Source organism: Eulemur rufifrons, chromosome 8, assembly GCF_041146395.1.
Source record: "Eulemur rufifrons isolate Redbay chromosome 8, OSU_ERuf_1, whole genome shotgun sequence".
Taxonomy (NCBI): domain Eukaryota; kingdom Metazoa; phylum Chordata; class Mammalia; order Primates; family Lemuridae; genus Eulemur; species Eulemur rufifrons.
The window spans coordinates 27414394-27426259 of record NC_090990.1 but is presented as its reverse complement, the minus strand read 5'-3'; the positions used below and the strand labels follow the sequence as shown (position 1 = coordinate 27426259).

At 42.7% G+C, this 11866-nt stretch overlaps 1 non-coding gene across 1 annotated transcript; it reads left to right on the top strand.

Annotated features, from left to right (window-relative positions):
- Positions 1–7200: 7200 nt before the first annotated feature.
- LOC138391012 (U6 spliceosomal RNA) lies at positions 7201–7307 on the top strand. Its single transcript, XR_011234656.1, has one exon. It is a non-coding gene; the product is annotated as a U6 spliceosomal RNA (small nuclear RNA).
- Positions 7308–11866: the final 4559 nt, after the last annotated feature.

Genomic DNA, 11866 nt, shown 5'->3' with positions numbered 1-11866 from the left:
GCTGGTTTCTTGGTTGGCTAGTTCAGCACCTGTCTTTGTAGGTAGTAATGGGGAAGCATATTTGACTGCCTTGTAGCATTTCCTCAATATCCCATTATTGAGGAAAAGCCCTTGCTCATTTAACCCGCCTCTTATCCCAGCTTTGTTGTGAAGGCAGAGAGAGGTGCCTTGCTGGTCTGGGCAGTAAGCAGCTTGTCTAGCTTTCCATCCTGTTTGGTGGTGATGTCCAAGTGCTTAGTGTTTGGCCTCTAGGTGGCGGTATTGTATTATTTAAGCACAGCTTCCAGCCTTCTGGCTTTGCATATTTGCTCTATTCTGTGTCACCCAAGTACACACCTAACAACTTAGAGATCCAAAGAATTCCTGAAGTTATTTCCCTTGGGATAATATTCAAGACTGATTTGAGACATTTTATTAAAAGTGGAGCAGTTTGTGATTTTCACTTTTTAACAAGGGGTGGGATAGAACAAAGGTCATAATATCATTTGCTTTATGGATTATGAGTTACAAAGGGGCCTTAAGAAGGCAGCTCTATCTACATTCCTATTGCAGGCAGAACTTCTTGCTCCCTAAGCCATCTGTTGTAGATGTGTGTGCTCTTAAAGACTCCCGTGGAAGGAAATGCCACATATTTGAATTAAAATATCTGCTTTCATCACTTTTCTTTGCCTCAAATGAGGTTTATTGAAATTACTTCACACTTGGGTTCGAGAGAGAAAATACTGCAAAGTAAAAGTCTGTAGCACATTATTCTTCCATGGGCACTTGTTTTTCTTTCCTCTAGAGCCACATCATCTCTCCACAATCCCCAGCTGTGACTTTGTTCTGCAAAGACAAATTTTAGTGTAAAAAGAACTAGATACATCAATGCATCTTCAGATCTGTTTAAAATGTAATTCAAAAAATTGCAAAGGACAGTTATAATGAGGAACTGAATGGCAGGAAACTAGTCCCTCCCCCTACTGCAAACTACCAACGTATTGCCCACAAAGTGCTACAACTTCCACTTTAGGGTTCTTGCACTTTAAAAAGCATCTTTTGAGCTGAAGTGATAAAATATCAGAAGGCGTGTGGGAGACAAATACTTTGGTTTATTACAATATAGCCTGCAGGACAGATAGAAACTTGGACTATAAAAATGGAATATTAATCTACAATATTCTTTTTGCTTTTCTTAAAGAGGTGCTGGTGCACACATTGTAGTAAATTGCGACTATACCTTCCTTTCTTTCCATGTCCTCTCTCCTGTCTCTATTCAAGTTGGCATGTGAACTTTGTGTTCCCGGTAATGAGTCTGCTGAAAAGGAAATGTTAAGTTATTTGAGCAGACCGGCCCTATCTTATTCTGAAAAGCAATGCTGACATTCTCCATAGTGGGGCTTTGTCCCAGGAAAGGCACTGGTGGTATAGCTTTGGAAGATGAACTGTGAGGTAAGCCTATAGCACTATCAACCATTTCTCTAATACTTGTCTTGACTTTGGAAATGGAGCTGTTTGCCATTTCTGTGCTTGAAGGATGCTTTTCTGCTGTACTGTAGCTCTTCCTGGTTAGATGTCTCAAACTGAAGCTCTTTGGGTTCTGTCTACTCACTACATGACACCTGTGTCAGTCTATCAACGGAAATGGGATAATTGAGAAAGGCAGGCTGTTTGGCAAAAGGAAACTCATTTAGGGGTCAGGGGCCACAGGATCTCAGTGGAAATGTTCTCTGGACTACTGGAGTGATGAGGCTGAGTGGAGACTCAGTTAGCACACTGAGTGGGATTGGGGGTGGGCTCAGAGCTGGGCCTTGGAAGGCCATGGTTGATAATGGAAGGATAGCTGGGACAGGAATCTAGGTAGAGAGGAAGGAATGCTCACCACCAAAATGTGGCAAGAGATCTGAAGGATGAGAACAAATAAGAGGCCTAATTTTGCCTAGAAATATTGGTGACCTTGAAAGACTATGAAAATGGAGATCTGGGCCACTTTGCATCTCGATAGGTCCTTAACTCTCCTCTTCTAATGTACCTTGAGTCCTTGAGTTATTTATTCTTGATTTCTTTCTTTTTTTTTTTCTTTTTTTTTTTGAAACAGAGTCTTACTTTGTTGCCCTGAGTAGAGTGCAGTGACATGAGCTTAGCTCACAGCAACCTCAAACTCCTGGGCTCAAGCAATCCTCCTGCCTCAGCCTCTGGAGTAGCTGGGACTACAGGTGCACACCATGACACCTGGCTAATTTTTCTATTTTTAGTAGAGACGGGGTCTCACTCTTGCTCAGGCTGATCTTGAACTTCTGAGCTCAAACGATCTTCCCACCTTGGCCTCCCAGAATGCTAGGATCATAGGCATGACCCACCATGCCCAGCCTATTCTTGATTTCTTTCTGATCCAAGATAATGGTTAGAAAAGTGCTTATTTAACTGGTATTATTTTTCATTCTAGGCCCTTACCACATCTTATCTCAATTCTTACAGGAGCCTCAATGCTTGTCTCTTAGATTCTTTTCTTCTTTTAAAAAATTTGGGCTAGCCTATACTAACAATAGTACTATTTTTATTAAAAATAATATTAGCAGTAGCATTAGTATCATAATATTTGAGTGCTTGCAACTTGCCAGCTATTGTGGTAAGAGCTTTACTCATTTAATCCATCCAATGTCATGAGATTGGAGCCATTGTTGTGGTCCATTTTACAGATGAGAAAACTGAGGCATAGAGACACTATGGAACTTGCAAGAGTATATTGCTAGTTTTATTGGCAGAACTTGGACTTGAAGTCCCATCTGTCTGATGCCAGAGCAAAGGTGTGCCTTCTTGGTAGTAGCAGAGCTCCTTAGAGGGGGAGTCTATAAAAGGAAGGAAGGAGGGAAAATGGCTACATAGGGACTCTGAACAGCTTGTTCCAGAGCTTTTTGACAGTAGCTATGAACACCCATTGTGGCAGAGGCAGGATACCTGTTTACCAAATAAGCTTTCTCCTCTTCTTGGGCACAGGGATAACGTTTGCAGCCTCCCTTGCCATTAGGGATGGCCACATGGGTTCTATCAATGGAATATGCAAGTGGAAGTGACGTATTCCACTTCTAGGCCTGGCCCATAAAATTCTCTCATACATGATCCTCCATGTTCTTTCCCCTTCCACCAGATCACTGAAGATGAGCACAGCAACATTGTTGAAAATGCAGAGGCTTGGCATGGAAGGAACCTAGATTCCTGGATTCCACAGTGGGAGGTTCATCTGCTGACCAGAAACACTTGCACTGGACTGATAAGCAGTATATAGACATCTCTAGTTGTTAAGCCTTTGAGACTATGGGTTTTATTTGTTATAGCAGCTAGTGTTATCCTAACTTATACACTTACATGCTATGTGAGCCATGATTCTTGGCTAGGAGCTCAGGCAGGTAGTGAGTGAGAAAGGAAATACTCTTTGCAGAGAAATGAACCAGAAAGATCCACTTTTTGTGATCAGTTGCAAAATGCAAAAAAAAAAAAAAAAAAAAAGGGAAGGAAAAAAATGTTTCTGGCCAGGCGCAGTGGCTCACGCCTGTAATCCTAGCACTCTGGGAGGCCAAGGTGGGTGGATCATTTGAGCTCAGGAGTTTGAGACCAGCCTGAGCAAGAGTGAGACTCCATCTCTACTAAATATAGAAAGAAATTATATGGACATCTAAAAAAAAAAATATATATATATATATATAGAAAAAATTAGCCGGGCATGGTGGTGCATGCCTATAGTCCCAGCTACCAGGGAGGCTGAGGCAGGAGGATTGCTTAAGCCTAGGAGGTTGAGGTTGCTGTTAGCTAAGCTGACGCCACAGCACTCTAGCCCAGGCAACAGAGTGAGACTCTGTCTCAAAAAAAAAAAAAGTGTTTCTCAGGCCAAGGAGATTATTATGATTACAGAATTTAAATTCTGGGATTTGTTGGATATGTTTCAGGGCAAATCTCTAATGCAAGGAGTTCACTGAATGATCCTAGGAGTCAATGGAGGGGCTTCAGGGGTTCTAAGAGTCCCTGAATCAGTGTGCAAACCTGTATATGCCAACTGGACAGAGGGAATCTGGCCATTCACTGCCTTCTCCAGAAAGGTGAAGATCCAGTAGCGAATCTGAGCATAAGCCACTTAGGAGGCTTATTTAGAACAAAAATGCAAAATTGGACTTGGCTGCATGTTCTGGATTTCACGTTTTTTTCTGGGGTTTCCAATTCTGCCCCTTATATATGTAAAAACTATAAAAGGAGCTCTTTTCTTGAAACTGATACATTGGCATATGGTGTAAGTGTCAATGAGCAAGTAAAATAGTCTGGGTGAGGGAAATCATGAATAGAAAACATAATTGTCTGGTGGTCAAGAAGAACATTAAGCCAATAATCATAGGAAGAAGAATAAGCTACTAGTTTACTCCTCCTGGCCCGCCAGATCCCTCTTCTCTGTGTGTCTAAGGTGTCTCTGAGCTTCAGATCCCCTGGGGGGGTCCCCCTCTAACCAGCCTTCTTTGACCATGCATTTCCCTTCTTAATCTTACTTCTCCCTGTAGGGGAGGAAAAGTTTCCTCAACCTTCCTAGAGTTCCTGGCTAGATCTGAAACAAAACTGACAAAGACAGATTAACAGGAGAAAAGCATTGCAGATTTATTTGATCAAAGTTTTACGTAACAAGGGAGTCTTCAGAAATGAAGAACCAAAGACCCAGGGAAAACTGTCCAATTTTATGCTTAGAATCAATGAAGAATGGACAGCTGTGTAGAAATGTAACTGGGCAAAAAGTGTATCATCTAATGGTAACAGACTGAGGGTGGGGGTCGGGGGAGGGAACTCAGCAAGGCCTGTCTGTTCGGATTCTTGGCCTCTCTGTGTAGCATTCCTTCCTCCAGGGTATAGGGCAGGACCCCTTCTGGAATGAGGGCCTTGTGACCTACTATCAGACAAGAAAGATAGGTCAGAGAATTTCTTTATGGCCAGCTCTTACACAGAAAGGTGGGGAAAGGTTAGAGTAATATTTCTTGGTTTTATGGCTTGTTTTGGGGGAGAGGGGTTCTAGTTTCTGTAACTCACCTGGGGGGAGAGGAATTCTAGGCTTTATGGTCTGCCTTGGGGGAGAAAGAGGACCAAGAAAGAGCAGGGCAGGAGAAGGCCAGAAAGATCTTGCTTCTGAACACCTGTCCTTCAGTTCGACGTGTTCAGGATGCCAAGGCATCATACTTTGGGGTATCATGTTCTGAGCCCCAACATTTGTAAGACTCCTGGTCCACATATTGGTCCATCTCACTTCCTTTTTCAGTTGTTCCCTATGTTTAATGAAATTCTGAGAAAGCAGGCAATCGCTAGAACGAAGGGGCACAGGGCTGGCCTCATACTCAGCACATACACTCAGTATAGGCTCCCCTGAGCTGGCACGTAACTGGAAACACGCGCACAGCAGGACTGGGAGGTGCAGCTCTGACCCGCTAAAGACTGCTTAGGAGCAGTGATTTCTGGGCTTGCTGTGAATGTCAGCGAGGTTCAGCCAGCATTTACTGATTGCCTGCTCTGGGCTAGGGTCCAAGCCAGATGCTTATTCAACCTCATTCAACAAAATTCATTGAGTGCCTACTAGGTGCAAGGCTCTGTTCTGGGTTCTAGGCATGTATCAGTGAACAAGATAGCAAAGTCCTTGTCATTAAAGTGCCCACAGAATTTCATCCTGACAAAAGTTAGGATGCAGATGCGGAAAACAGAGGCTCAGTAAAGGGAAGTGTCCTGTCCTAAATGACACAGCGAGTAAAGGAATGTTGGTTTTCTGACTCCAAGTCCCGTGGGCTTGTTGACACACCAAGAGGGCAGGGAGGAGAGATATTGGAGGCAATTTAACAACAAATTCTGTTTCTTGTGTGTGTTTACATAAGAATGAAAAGCATCTTTATATCAAAACATACTATTAGATTAAAACAAGAAAAACTAGGAAATGTTTGTTATGTGTAATAGACAAAGTTAGTATTTCTAACGCAATTTTACAAATCAGTAAGAAACGCATTCCAAAATAAAATGAGGAAAAGATATTAGTGTGTGACACACACAAAGTAGAAGAGGCCAAAAATATGACAAATTATAAAAGCTCCCTAGTAATAGGAGAAAATGCACATGAAAGTAATACACTTCCCTTGCTCTTTATCAAACGGGCATTTTTTCCGAAGGATAGTCAGTGTCGATGAGAATACAAGAACAGGATCTTTCATACATGCTTTAGCCATCAATTTTAGGATGTTTTTAAATAGATTAATTCTTGTACTTTTTTAAAATAACATAGATTTGAAAAGTCTCATTACTTTTTTTAAACCATATTAACAGTGTTTTCCAATTTTTCTACAGTGAATGAATATGTATCCATTTTATAATTAACAATACACATGTATGCATTTAAAAAAAATCCTATAAAAATTGAAGGGAAGATGAGGAGGAGATGTTTACTGGTTTTTAACACATGGTAGGAAATGGTCCTAGACTGAGAGCAGGGGGCCGAGTTTATTGTCTGCAGTTTCCAGAGTGTCAAACCCTTCTTCTGTGCATCGTCGCCTGGCCTGTCTGTAGCTCTCTTCCTTGCAGCTCCTGGTCGGGCCTGATCAGGTCCTCCCATCCCTGAGTGTGGTCTCTGCAGTTTCTCTTGTTGTTTTATTGTCTGTCTATGGCAGTGGTTCTCAGCCTTAGCTGCACTCTAGACTAACTTGGGGTGATTTTAAAAATAGTGGTACCAGGCCTATCCCAAACTACAGTCACGTGTTGCTTAATGACGGAGATGCGCTCTGAGAAACACATTGTTAGGCGATTTTGTCACCGTGTGAGCATCACAGAGTGTATGTACATAAACCTGGATGGTCTAGCCTACTACACACCTAGGCTGTGTGGTCTAGCCTATTGCTCCTCGGCTACAAACCTGTACAGGAGGTACTGTCCTGAATACTGTAGGCAACTGTAACACACCAGTAGGTACTTCTGTATCTAAACATATCTAAACATAGAAAAGGTAGAGTAAAAATATGGTGTTATAATCATATGTGACCACTGTCATTGTTGACCGAATAGTCGTTATGGGGTGAATGACTGTAATTAAATAAGTCTGTTCCCATGTGACTCAATGTCAGTTAATGTTGAGAACTGCTGGCCGCTGGGTTGGATCAAACTCCCTCTAGCTATTTTGTGTGCCTAGGCCTAGGTCATGTGCCATAATATAGGCTTGTTGTGCTCACTTCGGCAGCACATATACTAAAATTGGAACTAGACAGAGAAGATTAGCGTGGCCCCTGCACAAGGATGACACACAAATTTGTGAAGTATTCCATATTTTTTTTTTTTTTTTTTTTGAGACAGAGTCTCACTCTATTGCCCGGGCTAGAGTGCCATGGTGTCAAGCTCACAGCAACCTCAAACTCCTGGGCTCAAACAATCCTTCTGCCTCAGCCTCCCGAGTAGCTGGGACTACAGCCATGCGCCACCATGCCCGGCTAATTTTTTTCTATATATATAATTTTAGCTGTCCATATAATTTCTTTCTATTTTTAGTAGAGATGGGGTCTCGCTCTTGCTCAGGCTGGTCTTGAACTCCTGACCTTGAGTGATCCTCCTGCTTTGGCCTCCCGGGGTGCTAGGATTACAGGCATGAGCCACGGTGCCCGGCCCATATTTTTTTTTTTTTTTTTTTTTTGAGACAGAGTCTCACTCTGTTGCCCAGGCTAGAGTGAGTGCCGTGGCGTCAGCCTAGCTCACAGCAACCTCAAACTCCTGAGCTCAAGCGATCCTCCTGTCTCAGCCTCCCGAGTAGCTGGGACTACAGGCATGCGCCACCATGCCCAGCTAATTTTTTCTATATATATTTTTAGCTGTCCATATAATTTCTTTCTATTTTTGGTAGAGGTGGGGTCTCGCTCTTGCTCAGGCTGGTCTCGAACTCCTGAGCTCAAACGATCCGCCCACCTCGGCCTCCCAGAGTGCTAGGATTACAGGCGTGAGCCACCGCGCCCGGCCCCGGCCCATATTTTTAATATTTATCTATAATGTGATGTTTAAACTTTTTAATGAGTTAATTTTAAGTAAAATTACCATTCTAACTTCATATGTGAGTTTATACATAATAAAGGTTGCCTATATTAAAAATATATATATAGGCATCATATACCAAAGTATATGAGTTAAATGGGTTTGGTCTCCCAAAGAATTCTGTTTTTGCTGATGTTGTCTTTGTTGTTTTTTGTTTTTTGTTTTTTTTTTTTTTTTGGTGCTAACCCAAAGTGTCAAACAGAAACACACAAGAGGTGTCAGATGTATATCTATTAGTCAGTATATTGTTCTTTTTTTCTTCTAAATTCCTGGGTCATGACAGCTCAAAGTATCTTCAGTTGGTACAAGGTTTATTGTGAAAATTTCAAAGCAAGATGAATTTTGAGTCACTTGGTTAAACAAAGAAATATGTTGCATTGCACTGTTTGACAGAGGCAATAATTAGCCACCATAGGGGCAGTTTCAGTAATTATTGGTCCCTGACAATCTGTAGGTACCCCATAAATATAGGATGGATGAAAGAATGAATGAATGACAAAATTGAAACCAGGGCAGTAGAGTGTCTCTAACTTTATACTTATCTCTTACAGTGGTATCGAGCCCCTTCAACTACTTCCCGTTCTACCTTTCATCACTGAATTTTTATATGGGACTTAAGTTGAATGTCACTGCTTTCGTGATGCTTTACCCCAAACAACTTGCAAGCACTAAATAATCTTCAAAGTAAACCAATTTATGTGCTTGTTCAAGACTGTCACTCCAGAACTTGGGCACCTGTAGATGGTCTGTCATTTTCTCACGGTGGTTTAATGCCAGTATGTGCTCTCCTACAAAATTTCCGTTTCCCTTCTGCTCTAAAGACCCTAAAACACAGGTACGAGCCTCACCAAACTTCTCTCATTGCATCTGCTCTGTAGGCAGGCACGGTTCTGTGAAAGCAAATGTCACTGCCGCAGCCATAATTTAAGACGTCCTTTTAAAAAATTCCAATTTCATCATTTCACAGAAGAATAGATCAATATTTCTACAGTTAAGAGTTTAGTTAAAAACCCTGCTGTGCAATGAAATAATGCATCTGCTATTGGCGTAGAGCGACTGGGATGTTAATTCCCTGGTTTTGTGTCAGTTAAGGGCAAATTAGCCTTCCAGCACCAGTCATGACTCATTATGTCATTATGTAGAAGGCACTTACTGTACCTCCACTACTATGCAATTTAGATCCAATAAAAATTGTGACAGCGTTTTTATCCACTTCATTAAGCTACTAATTTCTTGTAAAAAAATGTACATTAATCTTTTTATAGCTTCATGCAGAGTGGCATATTTTTAGACTCTAACATTGATTAGGTCCTGGTTAAGAATAATTTTCACAGTACTTTTAAGAAATGTAAATAAAGTTACAATAATTTAATTTTTCAACATAGTTATGACAGTATTGATCTTAAAATGAACATGTTGGCTGAATTAAATGTGTAGCCCAAATGAAATACAGACTGAATATTTAAACATGCAACAAATTACAAAGCGTGGCTTAACAATACCCTGCAAACAGAATGAAGAGAGGGAGCGTGAACCTCCACGGAAAATATTAATTGCTCATATTTTAAAAGATGTAAATGGAGATTTTTTTTTGACATCTGACTTTTCTTACCCAAATGTTTAAAAAATACAGTAAAAAAATTTCTTCCCCTTTTGATTTTTCATTCCTTGTGAAGTATTAATGACTCTTCTGCCTGAATGCATCAGGGAAAAGTAGAAAAGGAGAAAGTTCCCTCTGCTGGGGTTGCGATAGTAGCAGGTAGGAGTCAGAGAAGACAGTGCCCGGGGTTTTCAGAGGGCGCTGCGGGCGGTGGAGAGCAGGGTGTCGGCATCTGTGTATTGGTGGCAGGAGCTGCGCCTCTTCATTCCAAGAACCCACCATGCCCAGGGCTTTTTGGAACAAGGGCTGACGAAGCCGTGAGTCATGTCCTCGCTGGCTGGAAAGGTGAGCTCTAAATGCTGACTGGCATTTGATGCAATTACTCAGACTTCCCATTAGATCCTGACCTGCCTCGCTGGACCTTGTCTCCTTACTTGGGACTCTTTGAGCTGTGCTCTGACTTTGCTCTCCTCTGGCAGTGATGTCTTCTGCTTTCCCAGGTGAGGGAACCTCAGCCCTGTCCTGGCTTCCACACCTGCCTGGTTCTAGCCCCTCAGCAAGTGCCTACCATGTCAGCCCCAAGAGGCATGCAGGGAGGTAGAGGCGGTGATGAATGGTTAGACTTTATCACAGGAGACACACAGAGTGTGAACAGTACTGTACTGGAGTCAAAGACTTAGATTCTGTCCCCTCTTCAAGCCTGTCCCTGTCTTCTGTAAGAAGGCTTTGTGCTGCATGGTTACAAAGGGCTGCTACGGAACCCAAAAGTTCTAGGATAAGAACACCTGCTTGTCACTCTAGGAATTCTATCACGGGACATTCTTGCAGGCTGTGCATGGACAGTCCCGATATTGGGAAGCTCTCTTTTTTTTTATATTTTGAATTTATTGAGTCCTGTGTCTTTCTAGAAGGGATTAAAGAGGGGGTTGAGAAGAGCTTTCCACCTTGTAACATCTTCTTCCTTTGCACCGAGACAGTGCGAGTTAGAGCAGTTCCAAGTGCTGTTATCGGCCAGCCACGTCTCAGTATGGAAGATGCTGCAGCTGCTGCTAAGAGTAATTATGATCCCGTTACCACTGTCCAGGCCCCAGGCTCTGGCAGTGTGGTTGTCCCCAAGCAGGCTTGTGTGGGACCAAAGGCCTGTTCTTAGCTCATAGCCCGAGCTGCATCTCTCGGGCCCTTGGTTGCTCTCTAGAGAGTCCATAGTAGCCAGAAATGGCTGCTCCACTCTGTGGCTGCCCCAGAGCCTGGGCGCAAACAGGCCCTCCTTTCCTAGCATTTCCCTAAAGCCACTTCTCTTTGCAGTTGTTGCTGCAACTTCCCAGATGTTTACTGACGTGCCATGCTGTTCCTAACAGTGAAGCTCACCGTGGTTGCTATTTTCACTTGTACGGTTTCATTTATGCGCTAGGAAGAGCAGTCAGTCTCAGCCCCCATCTCTAAGAGCATCACCATGACTCTACCAGGCAGGCAGAACATCCAGAGAGGCACTGTGAATAACCGAAAGTCACACAGCTAGGAAGCAATAGAGCCAGAACTCATGAGCCTGTGTTCAGTATATCAGAGCTTATCAAATGCTTCTGGTAATGGAACAGAACAGTGCTTAAGAGCTTGGGCACTAGTTTTAGGTAGATATGGACTCAAACTCCAGCTCTCCCACTTACTGAGTTCCTTAGCTTGAGTCAATGACCTAACTTCTCTGAACCTGTTTCATCTTGTCATGTTTATCCATGGGGATAAATACTTCTTAACTTCACATAGTTATGGTGAGGATTAAATGAGATAAAATGTGAATCACTCAGCCTCATACCTGGTACATGTTAAAATCAATAAGTGGTGGAATGGTAGCTCTTATTATTTTTATTATCATTATTACCATTACTATGAATTCATTCAAATCTCACCATCACCCCATGTGGCAGGTGTTCACTTACTCAGCCATAGGCATCTATATCATAAGAGCTGCAATTGACAGAAGGGGAAGGTGCGGCTCCACAGGGTTTGTTAGGGTCGCCCTGAAGCCTGCTCCTCTATTTCTTTCTGACTCGGCCCAGCACCACTTTGCCAAGCTCCAGACCCACAAGGTTTCTGCCTTTTTCCTTCCTTGCACATGCCCAGGCTCAGGGATGCTTGGCCTCATGGCTGGGTGACCTCTGGTTCTCAGGAGGCCACACGTGTGACACTGATGCAATGGCCAGGAGGCAGGATCTA